Raw genomic sequence first — 21,809 nt, forward strand, 5'->3', positions numbered from 1 at the left:
ACCAGGACACAAGGCTGGGATGTGCCACAGGACACCAGGACACAAGGCTGGGAGGTGCTACAGAACACCAGGACACAAGGCTGGGATGTGCTACAGAACACCAGGACACAAGGCAGGGATGTGCCACAGGACACCAGGACACAAGGCTGGGATGTGCTACAGGACACCAGGACACAAGGCTGGGATGTGCTACAGGACACCAGGACACAAGGCTGGGATGTGCTACAGGACACCAGGACACAAGGCTGGGATGTGCCACAGGACACCAGGACACAAGGCTGGGAGGTGCTACAGAACACCAGGACACAAGGCTGGGATGTGCTACAGAACACCAGGACACAAGGCTGGGATGTGCTACAGGACACCAGGACACAAGGCTGGGATGTGCCACAGGACACCAGGACACAAGGCTGGGATGTGCTACAGAACACCAGGACACAAGGCTGGGATGTGCCACAGGACACCAGGACACAAGGCTGGGAGGTGCCACAGGACACCAGGACACAAGGCTGGGAGGTGCTACAGGACACCAGGACACAAGGCTGGGATGTGCTACAGGACACCAGGACACAAGGCTGGGAGGTGCTACAGGACACCAGGACACAAGGCTGGGATGTGCCACAGGACACCAGGACACAAGGCTGGGAGGTGCTACAGGACACCAGGACACAAGGCTGGGATGTGCCACAGGACACCAGGGCACAAGGCTGGGATGTGCCACAGGACACCAGGACACAAGGCAGGGATGTGCCACAGGACACCAGGACACAAGGCAGGGATGTGCTACAGGACACCAGGGACACAAGGCTGGGATGTGCTACAGGACACCAGGACACAAGGCTGGGATGTGCTACAGGACACCAGGACACAAGGCTGGGATGTGCTACAGGACACCAAGGACACAAGGCTGGGATGTGCTACAGGACACCAGGACACAAGGCTGGGATGTGCCGCTGGACACCAGGACACAAGGTTGGGATGTGCCACAGGACACCAGGACACAAGGCTGGGATGTGCCACAGGACACCAGGACACAAGGCTGGGATGTGCCACAGGACACCAGGACACAAGGCTGGGATGTGCCACAGGACACCAGGACACAAGGCTGGGAGGTGCCACAGGACAGCAGGACACAAGGCTGGGATGTGCTCCAGGACAGCAGGACACAAGGCTGGGATGTGCTACAGGACACCAGGACACAAGGCTGGGAGGTGCCACAGGACACCAGGACACAAGGCTGGGATGTGCTACAGGACACCAGGACACAAGGCTGGGATGTGCCACAGGACACCAGGACACAAGGCTGGGATGTGCTACAGGACACCAGGACACAAGGCTGGGATGTGCTACAGGACACCAGGACACAAGGCTGGGATGTGCTACAGGACACCAGGACACAAGGCTGGGATGTGCTACAGGACACCAGGACACAAGGCAGGGATGTGCCACAGGACAGCAGGACACAAGGCTGGGATGTGCCACAGGACACCAGGACACAAGGCTGGGATGTGCTACAGGACACCAGGACACAAGGCTGGGATGTGCTCCAGGACAGCAGGACACAAGGCTGGGATGTGCTCCAGGACACCAGGACACAAGGCTGGGATGTGCTCCAGGACACCAGGACACAAGGCAGGGATGTGCCACAGGACACCAGGACACAAGGCTGGGATGTGCCACAGGACACCAGGACACAAGGCTGGGATGTGCTCCAGGACACAAGGACACAAGGCAGGGATGTGCCACAGGACACCAGGACACAAGGCTGGGATGTGCCACAGGACACCAGGACACAAGGCTGGGATGTGCTCCAGGACACCAGGACACAAGGCTGGGATGTGCCACAGGACACCAGGACACAAGGCTGGGATGTGCTACAGGACACAAGGACACAAAGCTGGGATGTGCTACAGGACACCAGGACACAAAGCTGGGATGTGCTAGAGGACACCAGGACACAAGGCTGGGATGTGCTACAGGACACCAGGACACAAGGCTGGGATGTGCTCCAGGACAGCAGGACACAAGGCTGGGATGTGCTACAGGACACCAGGACACAAGGCTGGCATGTGCTACAGGACACCAGGACACAAGGCTGGGAGGTGCTACAGGACACCAGGACACAAGGCTGGGAGGTGCTACAGGACACCAGGACACAAGGCTGGGATGTGCTACAGGACAGCAGGACACAAGGCTGGGAGGTGCTACAGGACACCAGGACACAAGGCTGGGATGTGCTACAGGACAGCAGGACACAAGGCTGGGATGTGCTACAGGACACCAGGACACAAGGCTGGGATGTGCTCCAGGACACCAGGACACAAGGCTGGGATGTGCTAGAGGACACCAAGACACAAGGCTGGGATGTGCTAGAGGACACCAAGACACAAGGCTGGGATGTGCCACAGGACACCAGGTCACAAGGCTGGGATGTGCTCCAGGACAGCAGGACACAAGGCTGGGATGTGCCACAGGACACCAGGACACAAGGCTGGGATGTCCCACAGGACACCAGGACACAAGGCTGGGATGTGCTACAGGACACCAGGACACAAGGCTGGGATGTGCCACAGGACACCAGGACACAAGGCTGGGAGGTGCTACAGGACACCAGGACACAAGGCTGGGAGGTGCTACAGGACACCAGGACACAAGGCTGGGATGTGCTACAGGACACCAGGACACAAGGCTGGGATGTGCTACAGGACACCAGGACACAAGGCTGGGATGTGCTCCAGGACACCAGGACACAAGGCTGGGATGTGCTACAGGACACCAGGACACAAGGCTGGGATGTGCCACAGGACACCAGGACACAAGGCTGGGATGTGCTACAGGACACCAGGACACAAGGCTGGGATGTGCTACAGGACACCAGGACACAAGGCAGGGATGTGCCACAGGACAGCAGGACACAAGGCTGGGATGTGCTACAGAACACCAGGACACAAGGCTGGGATGTGCTACAGGACACCAGGACACAAGGCTGGGATGTGCTACAGGACACCAGGACACAAGGCTGGGATGTGCTACAGGACAGCAGGACACAAGGCTGGGATGTGCCACAGGACACCAGGACACAAGGCTGGGATGTGCTACAGGACACCAGGACACAAGGCTGGGATGTGCTCCAGGACAGCAGGGCACAAGGCTGGGATGTGCTCCAGGACACCAGGACACAAGGCTGGGATGTGCTCCAGGACACCAGGACACAAGGCTGGGATGTGCTAGAGGACACCAGGACACAAGGCTGGGATGTGCCACAGGACACCAGGACACAAGGTTGGGATGTGCCACAGGACACCAGGACACAAGGCTGGGATGTGCTCCAGGACACCAGGACACAAGGCTGGGATGTGCTACAGGACACCAGGACACAAGGCAGGGATGTGCTCCAGGACAGCAGGACACAAGGCTGGGATGTGCTACAGGACACCAGGACACAAGGCTGGGAGGTGCCACAGGACACCAGGACACAAGGCTGGGATGTGCTACAGGACACCAGGACACAAGGCTGGGATGTGCCACAGGACACCAGGACACAAGGCTGGGATGTGCTACAGGACACCAGGACACAAGGCTGGGATGTGCTACAGGACACCAGGACACAAGGCTGGGATGTGCTACAGGACACCAGGACACAAGGCAGGGATGTGCCACAGGACAGCAGGACACAAGGCTGGGATGTGCCACAGGACACCAGGACACAAGGCTGGGATGTGCTACAGGACACCAGGACACAAGGCTGGGATGTGCTCCAGGACAGCAGGACACAAGGCTGGGATGTGCTCCAGGACACCAGGACACAAGGCTGGGATGTGCTCCAGGACACCAGGACACAAGGCAGGGATGTGCCACAGGACACCAGGACACAAGGCTGGGATGTGCCACAGGACACCAGGACACAAGGCTGGGATGTGCTCCAGGACACCAGGACACAAGGCTGGGATGTGCTACAGGACACCAGGACACAAGGCTGGGATGTGCCACAGGACACCAGGACACAAGGCTGGGATGTGCTACAGGACACCAGGACACAAAGCTGGGATGTGCTAGAGGACACCAGGACACAAGGCTGGGATGTGCTACAGGACACCAGGACACAAGGCTGGGATGTGCTACAGGACACCAGGACACAAGGCTGGGATGTGCTACAGGACACCAGGACACAAGGCTGGGATGTGCTACAGGACAGCAGGACACAAGGCTGGGATGTGCTACAGGACACCAGGACACAAGGCAGGGATGTGCCACAGGACACCAGGACACAAGGCTGGGATGTGCTACAGGACACCAGGACACAAGGCTGGGATGTGCTACAGGACACCAGGACACAAGGCTGGGATGTGCTCCAGGACACCAGGACACAAGGCTGGGATGTGCTACAGGACACCAGGACACAAGGCTGGGATGTGCTACAGGACACCAGGACACAAGGCTGGGATGTGCTACAGGACACCAGGACACAAGGCTGGGATGTGCTACAGGACACCAGGACACAAGGCTGGGATGTGCTACAGGACACCAGGACACAAGGCTGGGATGTGCTCCAGGACACCAGGACACAAGGCTGGGATGTGCTACAGGACACCAGGACACAAGGCTGGGATGTGCTACAGGACACCAGGACACAAGGCTGGGATGTGCTACAGGACACCAGGACACAAGGCAGGGATGTGCTACAGGACACCAGGACACAAGGCTGGGAGGTGCTACAGGACACCAGGACACAAGGCTGGGAGGTGCTACAGGACACCAGGACACAAGGCTGGGATGTGCTCCAGGACACCAGGACACAAGGCTGGGATGTGCTCCAGGACACCAGGACACAAGGCTGGGATGTGCCACAGGACACCAGGACACAAGGCTGGGATGTGCCACAGGACACCAGGACACAAGGCTGGGATGTGCCACAGGACAGCAGGACACAAGGCTGGGATGTGCTACAGGACACCAGGACACAAGGCTGGGAGGTGCTACAGGACACCAGGACACAAGGCTGGGATGTGCTCCAGGACACCAGGACACAAGGCTGGGATGTGCCACAGGACACCAGGACACAAGGCTGGGATGTGCCACAGGACACCAGGACACAAGGCTGGGATGTGCCACAGGACACCAGGACACAAGGCTGGGATGTGCCACAGGACACCAGGACACAAGGCTGGGATGTGCCACAGGACACCAGGACACAAGGCTGGGATGTGCCACAGGACACCAGGACACAAGGCTGGGATGTGCCACAGGACACCAGGACACAAGGCTGGGATGTGCTACAGGACACCAGGACACAAGGCTGGGATGTGCTACAGGACACCAGGACACAAGGCTGGGATGTGCCACAGGACACCAGGACACAAGGCTGGGATGTGCCCCAGGACACCAGGACACAAGGCTGGGATGTGCCACAGGACACCAGGACACAAGGCTGGGATGTGCTACAGGACACCAGGGCACAAGGCTGGGATGTGCCACAGGACACCAGGGCACAAGGCTGGGATGTGCTACAGGACACCAGGACACAAGGCTGGGATGTGCCACAGGACACCAGGACACAAGGCTGGGATGTGCCCCAGGACACCAGGACACAAGGCTGGGATGTGCCACAGGACAGCAGGACACAAGGCTGGGATGTGCTACAGGACACCAGGACACAAGGCTGGGAGGTGCTACAGGACACCAGGACACAAGGCTGGGATGTGCTCCAGGACACAAGGCTGGGATGTGCCACAGGACACCAGGACACAAGGCTGGGATGTGCCACAGGACACCAGGACACAAGGCTGGGATGTGCCACAGGACACCAGGACACAAGGCTGGGATGTGCTACAGGACACCAGGACACAAGGCTGGGATGTGCTACAGGACACCAGGACACAAGGCTGGGATGTGCCACAGGACACCAGGACACAAGGCTGGGATGTGCTACAGGACACCAGGACACAAGGCTGGGATGTGCCACAGGACACCAGGACACAAGGCTGGGATGTGCTACAGGACACCAGGACACAAGGCTGGGATGTGCTCCAGGACACCAGGACACAAGGCTGGGATGTGCCACAGGACACCAGGACACAAGGCTGGGATGTGCCACAGGACACCAGGACACAAGGCTGGGATGTGCTCCAGGACACCAGGACACAAGGCTGGGATGTGCTACAGGACACCAGGACACAAGGCTGGGGAGAAGCAACGCCTGAGAATGGAAGAAACAGGAGATTGTGGTTCATGACTTTGGGACTTAAAATTACCGCTGTGAAAACCCAACCCCAAGCCCCCCTTCGCTCATTAATGGGCGTACACATTTATTATAACAAAACATCATCATTAATCAATAACATTACAATTTACATTAAACTCAGCTAGCGAAGGGGTTCCGGGGGGCATCTAAATTACCATCAAATCCGTTGTCACGAAGTCTCACTTGTCCCCAGCCGTATATGTGCCTGACCAGGGACCCAAAATGGAGACTTCCGCACCTCCTGAGATCCTTGCTCCCAGGAATTCACCATATCTCTGTTAAACAACTATTCGGGGGACTGGACACCCCCCGTGTTGCCAGCTCCCCCGTCTCAACACCTCCTTTTTGCCCCCGAGAACCCCTCCTAAATCCGCCACGACACCGTGTGGGATGACCTCACACACGGCTGTCCCGCCACATCCTCCACGCCTTCTCCGCTCCTTCCTGTATAGCCAGTAACCATACATCCAGGCGTCAGGTGTACCCCATCCTCACCCCTTGCCCTTCTTCCCACTCCGGGTGCCGCATCACAATGCCCCCGTTTCGTGGTATAAACCGCCCTATTGTTTTGTTAACCTTAATCCTTTAAACTCCTCACTGACCGAGCCGACAACCAACGTAACCCGGTATAATACTAAAGAAATGTAACTTTACTGAATAATCACGCTCAGCATGTAGAGAAACCACACCTGCCATATCCACAAGCCACAACCTCCTGGCAAGTGACAAGAGCAGAATGTGGCCATACCAAACCAATCCGTAAATATAACTTTACTGAATAATCACGCTCAGCGTGTAGCGAAACCACACCTTCCATATCCACAAGCCGCAACCTCCTGGCAAGTGACGAGAGCAGAATGTGGCCATACCAAACCAATCCGTAAATATAACTGTACTGAATAATCACGCTCAGCGTGTAGCGAAACCACACCTGCCATATCCACAAGCCACAACCTCCTGGCAAGTGGTGATATACACTGCACGCACTGTGTACAAAACCAACACCCTAGTGATCCACCAGCCGTTATCCTCTTAGCTAGTGGCGTAACTAGGTGTGGATAACCGAACCAGAACCATCTCCTCAGGGACCGCCCCTTTAGAGAAGTGTATATATGTCTCCACATATAATCCACTAGCCGCCAACCTCCAAGCTAGTGGTGTAACCAGGTGTGAAAAACTCGTCTCCCATAAACCATAATTACGCGCACAGCGTGCGAGAGCCACATCCCCAGCTCCACATAGCCGCTAACCTCCTAGCTAAGTGGTGAAAGAAGATGTGACCCCAGACCAACCATTGGAGACAGTAACATCAACCACACATAAGATATTATATAAATGTACCACGGACCTGGATATATAGGATCCATTTATCTTACAGAATTAGGTGCAGCAGTAACACTGACCATGTGTCTGGCTAATTCTCCAGCCATTTCATGGGGATAAATGTAATGTAACATTACAATGCTAATTCACCATTATAGTCTGAGGTGGTATGTAACCCCCTCAGTATTGTACCATGTACCACTCATGTAATCTAGAGTATATATATATGAGTGCACATAAGGTATACATGGACAGTCCATAATATAGAAGCCACAACCAAAGGCTAGCCATGTACACTGCACCAGGCACATAAGCATCTGAATGCAGCATGTGGTGGTTATAAAGCAATGACCTGGGATGGGCTACTATAGAATCCGTTTGTATATCAGTGACATGGAGGTTTTATTCAGATAGCTAAACTCCTCATATCCAGCCACTACAATTACTCTGTACAGGTCAATGCTGGGCCCTATAGACCAGGAATGTGGGGGACCCGCACCTATCATGGTCAGTAACCCGCAGGACGGTGTAAGGCACCAAGACTATAGAGAACCGAGATTATAAGAGACTAGTAATAGTGCAGCCTCCATCTTTGATCCTGTACATGTGCTCTCTCTGGGCAGACAAGCAGAGTAATGGCGGACATCTGCCCTCAGTCTCTATCTAAAAGGACTGGACTCCTGAAGAAGTGTGTGAGGTAAGTACACCCTCATATCTATCAGTGATCTGTAAAGTGTGTGAGGTAACTACATCCTCATATATATCAGTGATATGTACAGTGTACATACCTCCCAACCGTCCCGTTTTGGGCGGGACAGTCCCGTTTTTTAACCCTTGTCCCGCCTGCACGGACCGTTAAGTGAAAGTCCCGGTTTTTTTGCGTTTTCACGGATTTTTCCGTTTTGTCCCGCCCCCGAGTCCCGCCCCCGAGTCCCGCCCCCGTCCTGCTCAGGATACAGAGAAGCCAGGGGGCGGGGTGCAGCGTCCTCCTCCTCTCCAGCTCCCGGGCTGTCTGCTGCAGAGCCGGCACCTCCCCCATCCCCTCCCCTGGGAGGCAGAGCCCTCCCTGTCCTCAGGCTGCCACTTGCAGGCACATGGATGGATGGATGGATGGAGCAGTGCAGAGTGTCATGTTCTCTGCACTGCCCCTGCACAGCAGCCCCAGGGGATCATCCTCCGTGCAGGCAGGAACTCTCCAGCTCTGCTACATCAATGGCTCCCTGCCCCCACCTCCTCCTGCTCCTCACTGAAGTTCGTCTGATGAAGCAGAGCCGAGTGTGTGCAGCTGCTGCAGTGTGATAACAGGTACTCTACAGTGACTGCAGGCAGCAGCTAAAGGGTTAAACACTTTCCTCCATAGACCCCCTGCCCCCATCCCTAACCCCCCCAGTGCCCTTCTATTCTGCTTTTATTGTACCATATACTTAATCCCTTAACCCCTTAAGGACGCAGGGTTTTTCTCTCATTTCTCGCTCTCCAACTTCAAAAATCCCTAACTTTTTCATTTTTCCGTGTACAGAGCTGTGTGAGGGCTTATTTTGTGCGTAACAAATTTTACTTTCCCGTAATGTTATTTATTTTAACATGCCGTGTACTGCGAAGCTGCAAAAAATTCCAAATGTGGAAATTTTTTTTAAAAAAACCGCACGTGTCACGTTCTTGTGGGCTCAGTTTTTTCGACTTTGACTGTGCACTCAAAATAACACCTCAGCTTTATTCTTTGGTTCGGTGCGATCGCGGTGATACCGGATTTATAGGTTTTATTGTGTTTTAATACATTTTCAAAAATTAAACGAATGTGTGCAAAAAAAAAAAAAAAAAAATTTTGCCATCTTCTGACGCTAATAACTTTTTCATATTTCGGTGCACGGAGCTGGGGGTGGGGTCATTTTTGGCGAAATGAGCCGACGTTTTCATTGCTACCATTTTGAGGTCTGTGCGACATTTTGATCATTTTTAATTTCATTTTTTATGTGATGTAAAAAGGTGTAAAAGTCGCATTTCGGACATTTGGGCGCCATTTCCCGCCTCGGAGGTCACCGCCGCCCGTAACCGTTTTTATATTTTGATAGATCGGGCATTTTGGGACGCGGCGATACCTAATATGTCTGTGATTTTTACTGTTTATTATGTTTTATATCCGTTCTAGGGAAAGGGAGGTGATTAGAATTTTTAATATTTTATAAATTTTTTTTATTTTTAAAACCTGTTTTTTCTTTTTTTTCCACTATTTCTTAGACCCTCTACGGTACATTAACCCTAGATGGTCAGATCGCTCCTACCATATACTGCAATACTTCTGGCTCATTGTAACGAACCTGCAGAAGCCATGTAGCCTCGTGTCAAAAGAAGACCCGAGGCTACCACGGCAAACGATCGCCGCCCCCGATGACGTTCGGGGGCACAGCGATCGTAAAAAAGACTTTGCCGGCGACAATGACCGACTGCGGTTATTAGCGGTGGGGGTTTTCTGCAACATGCAAAACCCCCCACCTTGTATGAAGAAGACTCAGCCCGTGAGCCCTCTTCATACACTCCTTATACTCTCTGCGTCGTAGAGCTACGGCGCAGAGCGTTAAGGGGTTAAAGGGGTTTTCCCACAAATACAAGTTAGGCCCTATCCATAGGACAGGGCTTAACCTGCTGATGTGTGGGGGTTTCAGTGATGTGACCCCCATAGATCATGAAAACGAGGGGTCTGTTGGGGTCCACATAAGGTCCATGTCATCGCTCTATGACGGTAATGGAGCAGAATGGTCATACACGGCCGCCTGCTCCATTACTCTGACGGAACGATTTTTGCGTTTCCATATTTCACTCCCCACTTTCAAAAATCAATAACTTTTTTATTTTTCCACGTACAGAGCTGTGTGCGGCCTGTTTCTGCGTAACAAATTATACTTCCTAGTGACAGTATTAAATATTCCAGGCCCTGTACTGGGAAGCGGGAAGGAAAATATCAAATGTGGTTTTTATGGCTTTCACTGCGCGCTCAATAGGACTCCTCCCCTTTACTGCGCTCCATAGGACCCCTCCCCTTTACTGCGCTCCATAGGACCCCTCCCCTTTACTGCGCTCCATAGGACCCCTCCCCTTTACTGCGCTCCATAGGACCCCTCCCCTTCACTGCGACAACGAGCATGTCTCCCCCCCCTAGACAACAAGCATGTACCCCCCCTAGACAACGAGCATTTCCCCCCTAGACAACGAGCATTTCCCCCTGCTAGACAACGAGCATGTCTCCCCCTGACCCCTAGACAACGAGCATGTCCCCCCCAAGACAACGAGCATGCCCCCCCCCCCTAGACAACGAGCATGTCCCCCCCCAGACAACGAGCATTCCCCCCCCCCCTAGACAACGAGCATGTCTCCCCCCGACTCCTAGACAACGAGCATGTCCCCCCCTAGACAACGAGCATGTCTCCCCCTGACCCCTAGACAACGAGCATGTCCCCCCCCTGGACAACGAGCATCCCCCCCCCCCCTAGACAACGAGCATGTCTCCCCCCGACTCCTAGACAACGAGCATGTCCCCCCCCTAGACAACGAGCATTTCCCCCCCCCCCCTAGACAACGAGCATGTCTACCCCTGACCCCTAGACAACGAGCATGTCCCCCACCTAGACAACGAGCCTGTCCCCCCCTGTGGCTGCGTGCCCTTTTTTGTGTGCTTGTGTTATTTTTGTCTTCCAGGACCGTGCCTGCTGTGGACTGCTTCGGATTCGAAGGATTACGTCTATGACCGACATTTCTAACAAATAAAATGGTCAACGAGGGTGTGTCTGCGTTTTTTGTTCAATAAAATTTTCTGAAAACGGTGTGATTATTTATTTTTTTGCGACACTCTTCATAGTTTGCCGTAGTAGTGGTGCCGGCTAGGTGACGGTGCTCATTACTAAGGGCTGGCCTTAGTGTTTGCCTTAATTTTTTTGGCAAATTTACACTAACGCCCATACCATTACCCCGGTACCCACCGCCACCAGGGGTGCCGGGAAGAGCCGGGTACAAACCAGTACCTGACCGTCTATAGATGGTCAGGTGCTGGGGCGGCTGCAGGCTGTTATTGTTGCGCTGGAATAGCCCCCTAACAGTGGCCTATCCCAGCTCAGTAATGGCAGGCTGCTGCTGCTTTTTTGTATCAGGCTGATTTGAACAATAGGGGGCACCCCATGCCGTTTTTCCCCCCATTTTTTTGTAAAAATGGGGGAAACAGCCTGGGAGCCCCCTTTAAAGGGGGGACCCCACGCATATTTTTGTCAAAAATTTGAAGAAAAAACCGCATGGGGCTTCCCCCTATTTTTCAAATCAGCCTGATACAAAAAAGCAGCAGCAGCCTGCCATTACTGAGCTGGGATAGCCCACTGTTAGGGGGCTATTCCAGCGCAACAATAACAGCCTGCAGCCGCCCCACTACCTGACCATCTATAGACGGTCAGGTACTGGTTTGTACCCGGCTCTTCCCGGCACCCCTGGTGGCGGTGGGTACCGGGGTAATGGTATGGGCGTTAGTGTGAATTTGCCAAAAAAATTAAGGCAAACACTAAGGCCAGCCCTTAGTAATGAGCACCGTCATCTAGCCGGCACCACTACTATGGCAAACTATGAAGAGTGTCGCAAAAAAATAAATAATCACACCGTTTTCAGAAAATTTTATTGAACAAAAGACGCAGACACACCCTCGTTGACCATTTTATTTGTTAGAAATGTCGGTCATCGACGTAATCCTTTGAATCCGAAGCAGTCCACAGCAGGCACGGTCCTGGAAGACAAAAATAACACAAACACACAAAAAAGGGCACGCAGCCACAGGGGGGGACAGGCTCGTTGTCTAGGTGGGGGACATGCTCGTTGTCTAGGGGGGGGACATGCTCGTTGTCTAGGGGGGGGACATGCTCGTTGTCTAGGTGGGGGTACATTCTCGTTGTCTAGGTGGGGGTACATTCTCGTTGTCTAGGTGGGGGTACATGCTCGTTGTCTAGGGGGGGTACATGCTCGTTGTCTAGGGGGAGACATGCTCGTTGTCTGGGGGCGGACATGCCCGTTGTCTGGGGGGGACATGCTCGTTGTCTGGGGGGGACATGCTCGTTGTCTAGGGGGGGGCATGCTCGTTGTCTGGGGGCGGACATGCCCGTTGTCTGGGGGGGACATGCTCGTTGTCTAGGGGGGGACATGCTCGTTGTCTAGGGGAGGACATGCTCGTTGTCTAGGGGAGGACATGCTCGTTGTCTGGGGGGGACATGCTCGTTGTCTAGGGGGGGGCATGCTCGTTGTCTGGGGGCGGACATGCCCGTTGTCTGGGGGGGACATGCTCGTTGTCTAGGGGGGGACATGCTCGTTGTCTAGGGGAGGACATGCTCGTTGTCTGGGGGGGCATGCTCGTTGTCTAGGAGGGCATGCTCGTTGTCTGGGGGGGGCATGCTCGTTGTCTAGGAGGGCATGCTCGTTGTCTGGGGGGGGGACATGCTCGTTGTCTAGGGAGAGTGGAATATGCCCCCCAATTATATACATAAATATACATTGGTGCCAGTGGATGCGTTGAAGGTATGAGCAGTGGCGTGGCCAGGGGGTGTGGTTAGGGGGCGTGGCTAGGGTGTGGCTTCTGTGGGTAAAAAAATCGCCGCGGCGCGCTTCGCGCGCCGCCATTTTGTCCCTCTTTCTCCTCCACTAAAGTTGGGAGGTATGACAGTGTATGAGGTAAGTACACCCTCATATCTATCAGTGATCTGTAAAGTGTGTGAGGTAAGTACACCCTCATATATATCAGTGATATGTACAGTGTATGAGGTAACTATATCCTCATATATATCAGTGATATGTACAGTGTATGAGGTAACTACACCCTCATATATATCAGTGATATGTACAGTGTATGAGGTAACTACATCCTCATATATATCAGTGATATGTACAGTGTATGAGGTAACTACACCTCATATATATCAGTGATATGTACAGTGTATGAGGTAACTACATCCTCATATATATCAGTGATATGTACAGTGTATGAGGTAACTACATCCTCATATATATCAGTGATATGTACAGTGTATGAGGTAACTACATCCTCATATATATCAGTGATATGTACAGTGTATGAGGTAACTACATCCTCATATATACCAGTGATATGTACAGTGTATGAGGTAACTACACCCTCATATATATATCAGTGATATGTACAGTGTGTGAGGTAACTACACCCTCATATATATCAGTGATATGTACAGTGTGTGAGGTAACTACATCCTCATATATATCAGTGACATGTACAGTGTATGAGGTAAGTACATCCTCATATATATCAGTGACATGTACAGTGTATGAGGTAACTACATCCTCATATATATCAGTGATATGTACAGCGTGTGAGGTAACTACATCCTCATATATATCAGTGATATGTACAGTGTATGAGGTAACTACATCCTCATATATATCAGTGATATGTACAGTGTATGAGGTAACTACCTCCTCATATATATCAGTGATATGTACAATGTGTGAGGTAACTACACCCTCATATATATCAGTGATATGTACAGTGTGTGAGGTAACTATATCCTCATATATATCAGTGATATGTACAGTGTATGAGGTAACTACACACTCATATATATCAGTGATATGTACAATGTATGAGGTAACTACATCCTCATATATATCAGTGATATGTACAGTGTATGAGGTAACTACATCCTCATATATACCAGTGATATGTACAGTGTATGAGGTAACTACACCCCCATATATATCAGTGATATGTACAGCGTATGAGGTAACTACCTCCTCATATATATCAGTGATATGTACAGTGTATGAGGTAACTACACCCTCATATATATCAGTGATATGTACAGCGTATGAGGTAACTACCTCCTCATATATATCAGTGATATGTACAGTGTATGAGGTAACTACATCCTCATATATATCAGTGATATGTACAGTGTATGAGGTAACTACATCCTCATATATACCAGTGATATGTACAGTGTATGAGGTAACTACACCCTCATATATATCAGTGATATGTACAGTGTATGAGGTAACTACACCCTCATATATATCAGTGATATGTACAGTGTATGAGGTAACTACACCATCATATATATCAGTGATATGTACAGTGTATGAGGTAACTACATCCTCATATATACCAGTGATATGTACAGTGTATGAGGTAACTACATCCTCATATATATCAGTGATATGTACAGTGTATGAGGTAACTACATCCTCATATATACCAGTGATATGTACAGTGTATGAGGTAACTACACCCTCATATATATCAGTGATATGTACAGTGTGTGAGGTAACTACACCCTCATATATACCAGTGATATGTACAGTGTATGAGGTAACTACACCCTCATATATACCAGTGATATGTACAGTGTATGAGGTAACTACATCCTCATATATATCAGTGATATGTACAGTGTGTGAGGTAACTACACCCTCATATATATCAGTGATATGTACAGTGTATGAGGTAACTACATCCTCATATATATCAGTGATATGTACAGTGTATGAGGTAACTACATCCTCATATATATCAGTGATATGTACAGTGTATGAGGTAACTACATCCTCATATATATCAGTGATATGTACAGTGTATGAGGTAACTACATCCTCATATACATCAGTGATATGTACAGTGTATGAGGTAACTACACCCTCATATATATCAGTGATATGTACAGTGTATGAGGTAACTACATCCTCCTATATACCAGTGATATGTACAGTGTATGAAGTAACTACATCCTCATATATATCAGTGATATGTACAGTGCATACCTCCCAACCGTCCCGTTTTGGGCGGGACAGTCCCGTTTTTTAACCCTTGTCCCGCCTGCACGGACCGTTAAGTGAAAGTCCCGGTTTTTTTGCGGTTTCACGGATTTTTCCGTTTTGTCCCGCCCCCGAGTCCCGCCCCCCCCCCGAGTCCCGCCCCCGAGTCCCGCCCCCGTCCTGCTCAGGATACAGAGAAGCCAGGGGGCGGGGTGCAGCGTCCTCCTCCTCTCCAGCTCCCGGGCTGTCTGCTGCAGAGCCGGCACCTCCCCCATCCCCTCCCCTGGGAGGCAGAGCCCTCCCTGTCCTCAGGCTGCCACTTGCAGGCACATGGATGGATGGATGGATGGAGCAGTGCAGAGTGTCATGTTCTCTGCACTGCCCCTGCACAGCAGCCCCAGGGGATCATCCTCCGTGCAGGCAGGAACTCTCCAGCTCTGCTACATCAATGGCTCCCTGCCCCCACCTCCTCCTGCTCCTCACTGAAGTTCGTCTGATGAAGCAGAGCCGAGTGTGTGCAGCTGCTGCAGTGTGATAACAGGTACTCTACAGTGACTGCAGGCAGCAGCTAAAGGGTTAAACACTTTCCTCCATAGACCCCCTGCCCCCATCCCTAACCCCCCCAGTGCCCTTCTATTCTGCTTTTATTGTACCATATACTTAATCCCTTAACCCCTTAAGGACGCAGGGTTTTTCTCTCATTTCTCGCTCTCCAACTTCAAAAATCCATAACTTTTTCAGTTTTCCGTGCACAGAGCTGTGTGAGGGCTTATTTTGTGCGTAACAAATTTTACTTTCCCGTAATGTTATTTATTTTAACATGCCGTGTACTGCGAAGCTGCAAAAAATTCCAAATGTGGAAAAAAATTTTTAAAAAACCGCACATGTCACGTTCTTGTGGGCTCAGTTTTTTCGACTTTGACTGTGCACTCAAAATAACACCTCAGCTTTATTCTTTGGTTTGGTGCGATCGCGGTGACACCGGATTTATAGGTTTTATTGTGTTTTAATACATTTTCAAAAATTAAACGCATGTGTGCAAAAAAAAAAAAAAAAAATTTTTGCCATCTTCTGACGCTAATAACTTTTTCATATTTCGGTGCACGGAGCTGGGGGTGGGGTCATTTTTGGCGAAATGAGCCGACGTTTTCATTGCTACCATTTTGAGGTCTGTGCGACATTTCGATCATTTTTAATTTCATTTTTTATGTGATGTAAAAAGGTGTAAAAGTCGCATTTCGGACATTTGGGCGCCATTTCCCGCCTCGGAGGTCACCGCCGCCCGTAACCGTTTTTATATTTTGATAGATCGGGCATTTTGGGACGCGGCGATACCTAATATGTCTGTGATTTTTACTGTTTATTATGTTTTATATCCGTTCTAGGGAAAGGGAGGTGATTAGAATTTTTAATATTTTATAAATTTTTTTTATTTTTAAAACCTGTTTTTTCTTTTTTTTCCACTATTTCTTAGACCCTCTACGGTACATTAACCCTAGATGGTCAGATCGCTCCTACCATATACTGCAATACTTCTGGCTCATTGTAACGAACCTGCAGAAGCCATGTAGCCTCGTGTCAAAAGAAGACCCGAGGCTACCACGGCAAACGATCGCCGCCCCCGATGACGTTCGGGGGCACAGCGATCGTAAAAAAGACTTTGCCGGCGACAATGACCGACTGCGGTTATTAGCGGTGGGGGTTTTCTGCAACATGCAAAACCCCCCACCTTGTATGAAGAAGACTCAGCCCGTGAGCCCTCTTCATACACTCCTTATACTCTCTGCGCTGTAGAGCTACGGCGCAGAGCGTTAAGGGGTTAAAGGGGTTTTCCCACAAATACAAGTTAGGCCCTATCCATAGGACAGGGCTTAACCTGCTGATGTGTGGGGGTTTCAGTGATGTGACCCCCATAGATCATGAAAACGAGGGGTCTGTTGGGGTCCACATAAGGTCCATGTCATCGCTCTATGACGGTAATGGAGCAGAATGGTCATACACGGCCGCCTGCTCCATTACTCTGACGGAACGATTTTTGCGTTTCCATATTTCACTCCCCACTTTCAAAAATCAATAACTTTTTTATTTTTCCACGTACAGAGCTGTGTGCGGCCTGTTTCTGCGTAACAAATTATACTTCCTAGTGACAGTATTAAATATTCCAGGCCCTGTACTGGGAAGCGGGAAGGAAAATATCAAATGTGGTTTTTATGGCTTTCACTGCGCGCTCAATAGGACTCCTCCCCTTTACTGCGCTCCATAGGACCCCTCCCCTTTACTGCGCTCCATAGGACCCCTCCCCTTTACTGCGCTCCATAGGACCCCTCCCCTTTACTGCGCTCCATAGGACCCCTCCCCTTTACTGCGCTCCATAGGACCCCTCCCCTTTACTGCGACAACGAGCATGTCCCCCCCCCCTAGACAACGAGGATTTCCCCCCCTAGACAACGAGCATTTCCCCCTGCTAGACAACGAGCATGTCTCCCCCTGACCCCTAGACAACGAGCATGTCCCCCCCCAAGACAACGAGCATGCCCCCCCCCCTAGACAACGAGCATGTCCCCCCCCCCAGACAACGAGCATTCCCCCCCCTAGACAACGAGCATGTCTCCCCCCGACTCCTAGACAACGAGCATGTCCCCCCCCTAGACAACTAGCATTTCCCCCCCCCCTAGACAACGAGCATGTCTACCCCTGACCCCTAGACAACGAGCATGTCCTCCCCTGTGGCTGCGTGCCCTTTTTTGTGTGTTTGTGTTATTTTTGTCTTCCAGGACCGTGCCTGCTGTGGACTGCTTCGGATTCGAAGGATTACGTCTATGACCGACATTTCTAACAAATAAAATGGTCAACGAGGGTGTGTCTGCGTCTTTTGTTCAATAAAATTTTCTGAAAACGGTGTGATTATTTATTTTTTTGCGACACTCTTCATAGTTTGCCGTAGTAGTGGTGCCGGCTAGGTGACGGTGCTCATTACTAAGGGCTGGCCTTAGTGTTTGCCTTAATTTTTTTGGCAAATTTACACTAACGCCCATACCATTACCCCGGTACCCACCGCCACCAGGGGTGCCGGGAAGAGCCGGGTACAAACCAGTACCTGACCGTCTATAGATGGTCAGGTAGTGGGGCGGCTGCAGGCTGTTATTGTTGCGCTGGAATAGCCCCCTAACAGTGGCCTATCCCAGCTCAGTAATGGCAGGCTGCTGCTGCTTTTTTGTATCTGGCTGATTTGAACAATAGGGGGCACCCCATGCCGTTTTTCCCCCCCATTTTTTTGTAAAAATGGGGGAAACAGCCTGGGAGCCCCCTTTAAAGGGGGGACCCCACGCATATTTTTGTCAAAAATTTGAAGAAAAAACGGCATGGGGTGCCCCTATTTTTCAAATCAGCCTGATACAAAAAAGCAGCAGCAGCCTGCCATTACTGAGCTGGGATAGCCCACTGTTAGGGGGCTATTCCAGCGCAACAATAACAGCCTGCAGCCGCCCCAGCACCTGACCATCTATAGACGGTCAGGTACTGGTTTGTACCCGGCTCTTCCCGGCACCCCTGGTGGCGGTGGGTACCGGGGTAATGGTATGGGCGTTAGTGTGAATTTGCCAAAAAAATTAAGGCAAACACTAAGGCCAGCCCTTAGTAATGAGCACCGTCACCTAGCCGGCACCACTACTACGGCAAACTATGAAGAGTGTCGCAAAAAAATAAATAATCACACCGTTTTCAGAAAATTTTATTGAACAAAAAACGCAGACACACCCTCGTTGACCATTTTATTTGTTAGAACTGTCGGTCATCGATGTAATCCTTCGAATCGGAAGCAGTCCACAGCAGGCACGGTCCTGGAAGACAAAAATAACACAAACACACAAAAAAGGGCACGCAGCCACAGGGGGGGACAGGCTCGTTGTCTAGGTGGGGGACATGCTCGTTGTCTAGGGGGGGGGGACATGCTCGTTGTCTAGGGGGGGACATGGTCGTTGTCTAGGTGGGGGTACATTCTCGTTGTCTAGGTGGGGGTACATGCTCGTTGTCTAGGGGGGGGTACATGCTCGTTGTCTAGGGGGGGGCATGCTCGTTGTCTAGGGGACATGCTCGTTGTCTAGGGGGGGCATGCTTGTTGTCTAGGGGGGGCATGCTCGTTGTCTGGGGGGGACATGCTCGTTGTCTAGGGGGGGGCATGCTCGTTGTCTGGGGGCGGACATGCCCGTTGTCTGGGGGGGACATGCTCGTTGTCTGGGGGGGACATGCTCGTTGTCTAGGGGGGGGCATGCTCGTTGTCTGGGGGCGGACATGCCCGTTGTCTGGGGGGGACATGCTCGTTGTCTAGGGGGGGACATGCTCGTTGTCTAGGGGAGGACATGCTCGTTGTCTGGGGGGGGCATGCTCGTTGTCTAGGGGAGGACATGCTCGTTGTCTAGGAGGGCATGCTCGTTGTCTAGGGGGAGTGGAATATGCCCCCCAATTATATACATAAATATACATTGGTGCCAGTGGATGCGTTGAAGGTATGAGCAGTGGCGTGGCCAGGGGGTGTGGTTAGGGGGCGTGGCTAGGGTGTGGCTTCTGTGGGTAAAAAAATCGCCGCGGCGCGCTTCGCGCGCCGCCATTTTGTCCCTCTTTCTCCTCCACAAAAGTTGGGAGGTATAACAGTGTATGAGGTAACTACACCCTCATATATCAGTGATATGTACAGTGTATGAGGTAACTACATCCTCATATAAATCGGTGATATGTACAGTGTGTGAGGTAACTACATCCTCCTATATACCAGTGATATGTACAGTGTATGAAGTAAATGCATCCTCATATATATCAGTGATATGTACAGTGTATGAGGTAACTACATCCTCATATATATCAGTGATATGTACAGTGTATGAGGTAACTACATCCTCATATATATCAGTGATATGTACAGTGTGTGAGGTAACTACACCCTCATATATACCAGTGATATGTAGTGTATGAGGTAACTACATCCTCATATATACCAGTGATATGTACAGGGTATGAGGTAACTACACCCTCATATATATCAGTGATATGTACAGTGTGTGAGGTAACTACATCTTCATATACATCAGTGATATGTACAGTGTATGAGGTAACTACATCCTCATATATATCAGTGATATGTACAGTGTATGAGGTAACTACACCCTCATATATATCAGTGATATGTACAGTGTGTGAGGTAACTACACCCTCATATATATCAGTGATATGTACAGTGTGTGAGGTAACTACACCCTCATATATATCAGTGATATGTACAGTGTGTGAGGTAACTACACCCTCATATATACCAGTGATATGTACAGTGTATGAGGTAACTACACCCTCATATATATCAGTGATATGTACAGTGTATGAGGTAACTACATCCTCATATATATCAGTGATATGTACAGTGTATGAGATAACTACACCCCCATATATATCAGTGATATGTACAGTGTATGAGGTAACTACATCCTCATATATATCAGTGATATGTACAGTGTATGAGGTAACTACACCCTCATATATATCAGTGATATGTACAGTGTATGAGGTAAATACATCCTCATATATATCAGTGATATGTACAATGTATGAGGTAACTACACCCTCATATATATCAGTGATATGTACAGTGTATGAGGTAACTACATCCTCATATATACCAGTGATATGTACAGTGTATGAGGTAACTACATCCTCATATATATCAGTGATATGTACAGTGTGTGAGGTATGTACGCCCTCATATATATCAGTGATATGTACAGTGTATGAGGTAACTACACCCTCATATATATCAGTGATATGTACAGTGTATGAGGTAACTACATCCTCATATATATCAGTGATATGTACAGTGTGTGAGGTAACTACATCCTCATATATATCAGTGATATGTACAATGTATGAGGTAACTACATCCTCATATATATCAGTGATATGTACAGTGTGTGAGGTAACTACATCCTCATATATATCAGTGATATGTACAGTGTATGAGGTAACTACATCCTCATATATATCAGTGATATGTACAGTGTATGAGGTAACTACATCCTCATATATATCAGTGATATGTACAGTGTATGAGGTAACTACACCCTCATATATATCAGTGATATGTACAATGTGTGAGATAAGTACACCCTCATATAAATCAGAGATAAGAGGTAGATCCTGTGGATGCACCGGTGGTGACCTCACCTGACCGCGCAGCCGCTCCTGCGGCTGCGGGCGTAGCGTGCATCGGCATGGCCATTCCTGCTCCTGGTTCTCGGCGCACAGGGCCGCCTGAAGCTGGCCCGCCTCCTGTTGCCGGTCGCCGCCCCAGCGATCCGCTCCAGATCGCCGCTCTCCCCTTCTGCTGTTGCTCTGTTGTTGTACAGGAGCTGGAGCTCAGGCCTCCTCTGCTCCGCTGTCGGACTCGGCGTCCGCGTCA

At 50.7% G+C, this 21,809-nt stretch overlaps 1 protein-coding gene across 3 annotated transcripts in view; it reads right to left on the reverse strand.

Annotated features, from left to right (window-relative positions):
* The window catches only part of LOC140085003 (uncharacterized), an 85,184-nt gene that overhangs the window by 54,498 nt on the left and 8,877 nt on the right, over positions 1-21,809 (reverse strand). Inside the window, exon 1 of one of the 3 annotated variants that reach the window (XM_072126502.1) lies at positions 8,353-8,452. The exons of the other annotated variants lie outside the window; for them this stretch is intronic. The gene's annotated coding sequence lies outside the window, so the exon portion shown is untranslated. Of the gene's footprint in view, positions 1-8,352; positions 8,453-21,809 lie in introns of those variants that run through there. 3 annotated transcript variants of the gene reach the window in all.

This window comes from Engystomops pustulosus, chromosome 1, assembly GCF_040894005.1.
Source record: "Engystomops pustulosus chromosome 1, aEngPut4.maternal, whole genome shotgun sequence".
Taxonomy (NCBI): domain Eukaryota; kingdom Metazoa; phylum Chordata; class Amphibia; order Anura; family Leptodactylidae; genus Engystomops; species Engystomops pustulosus.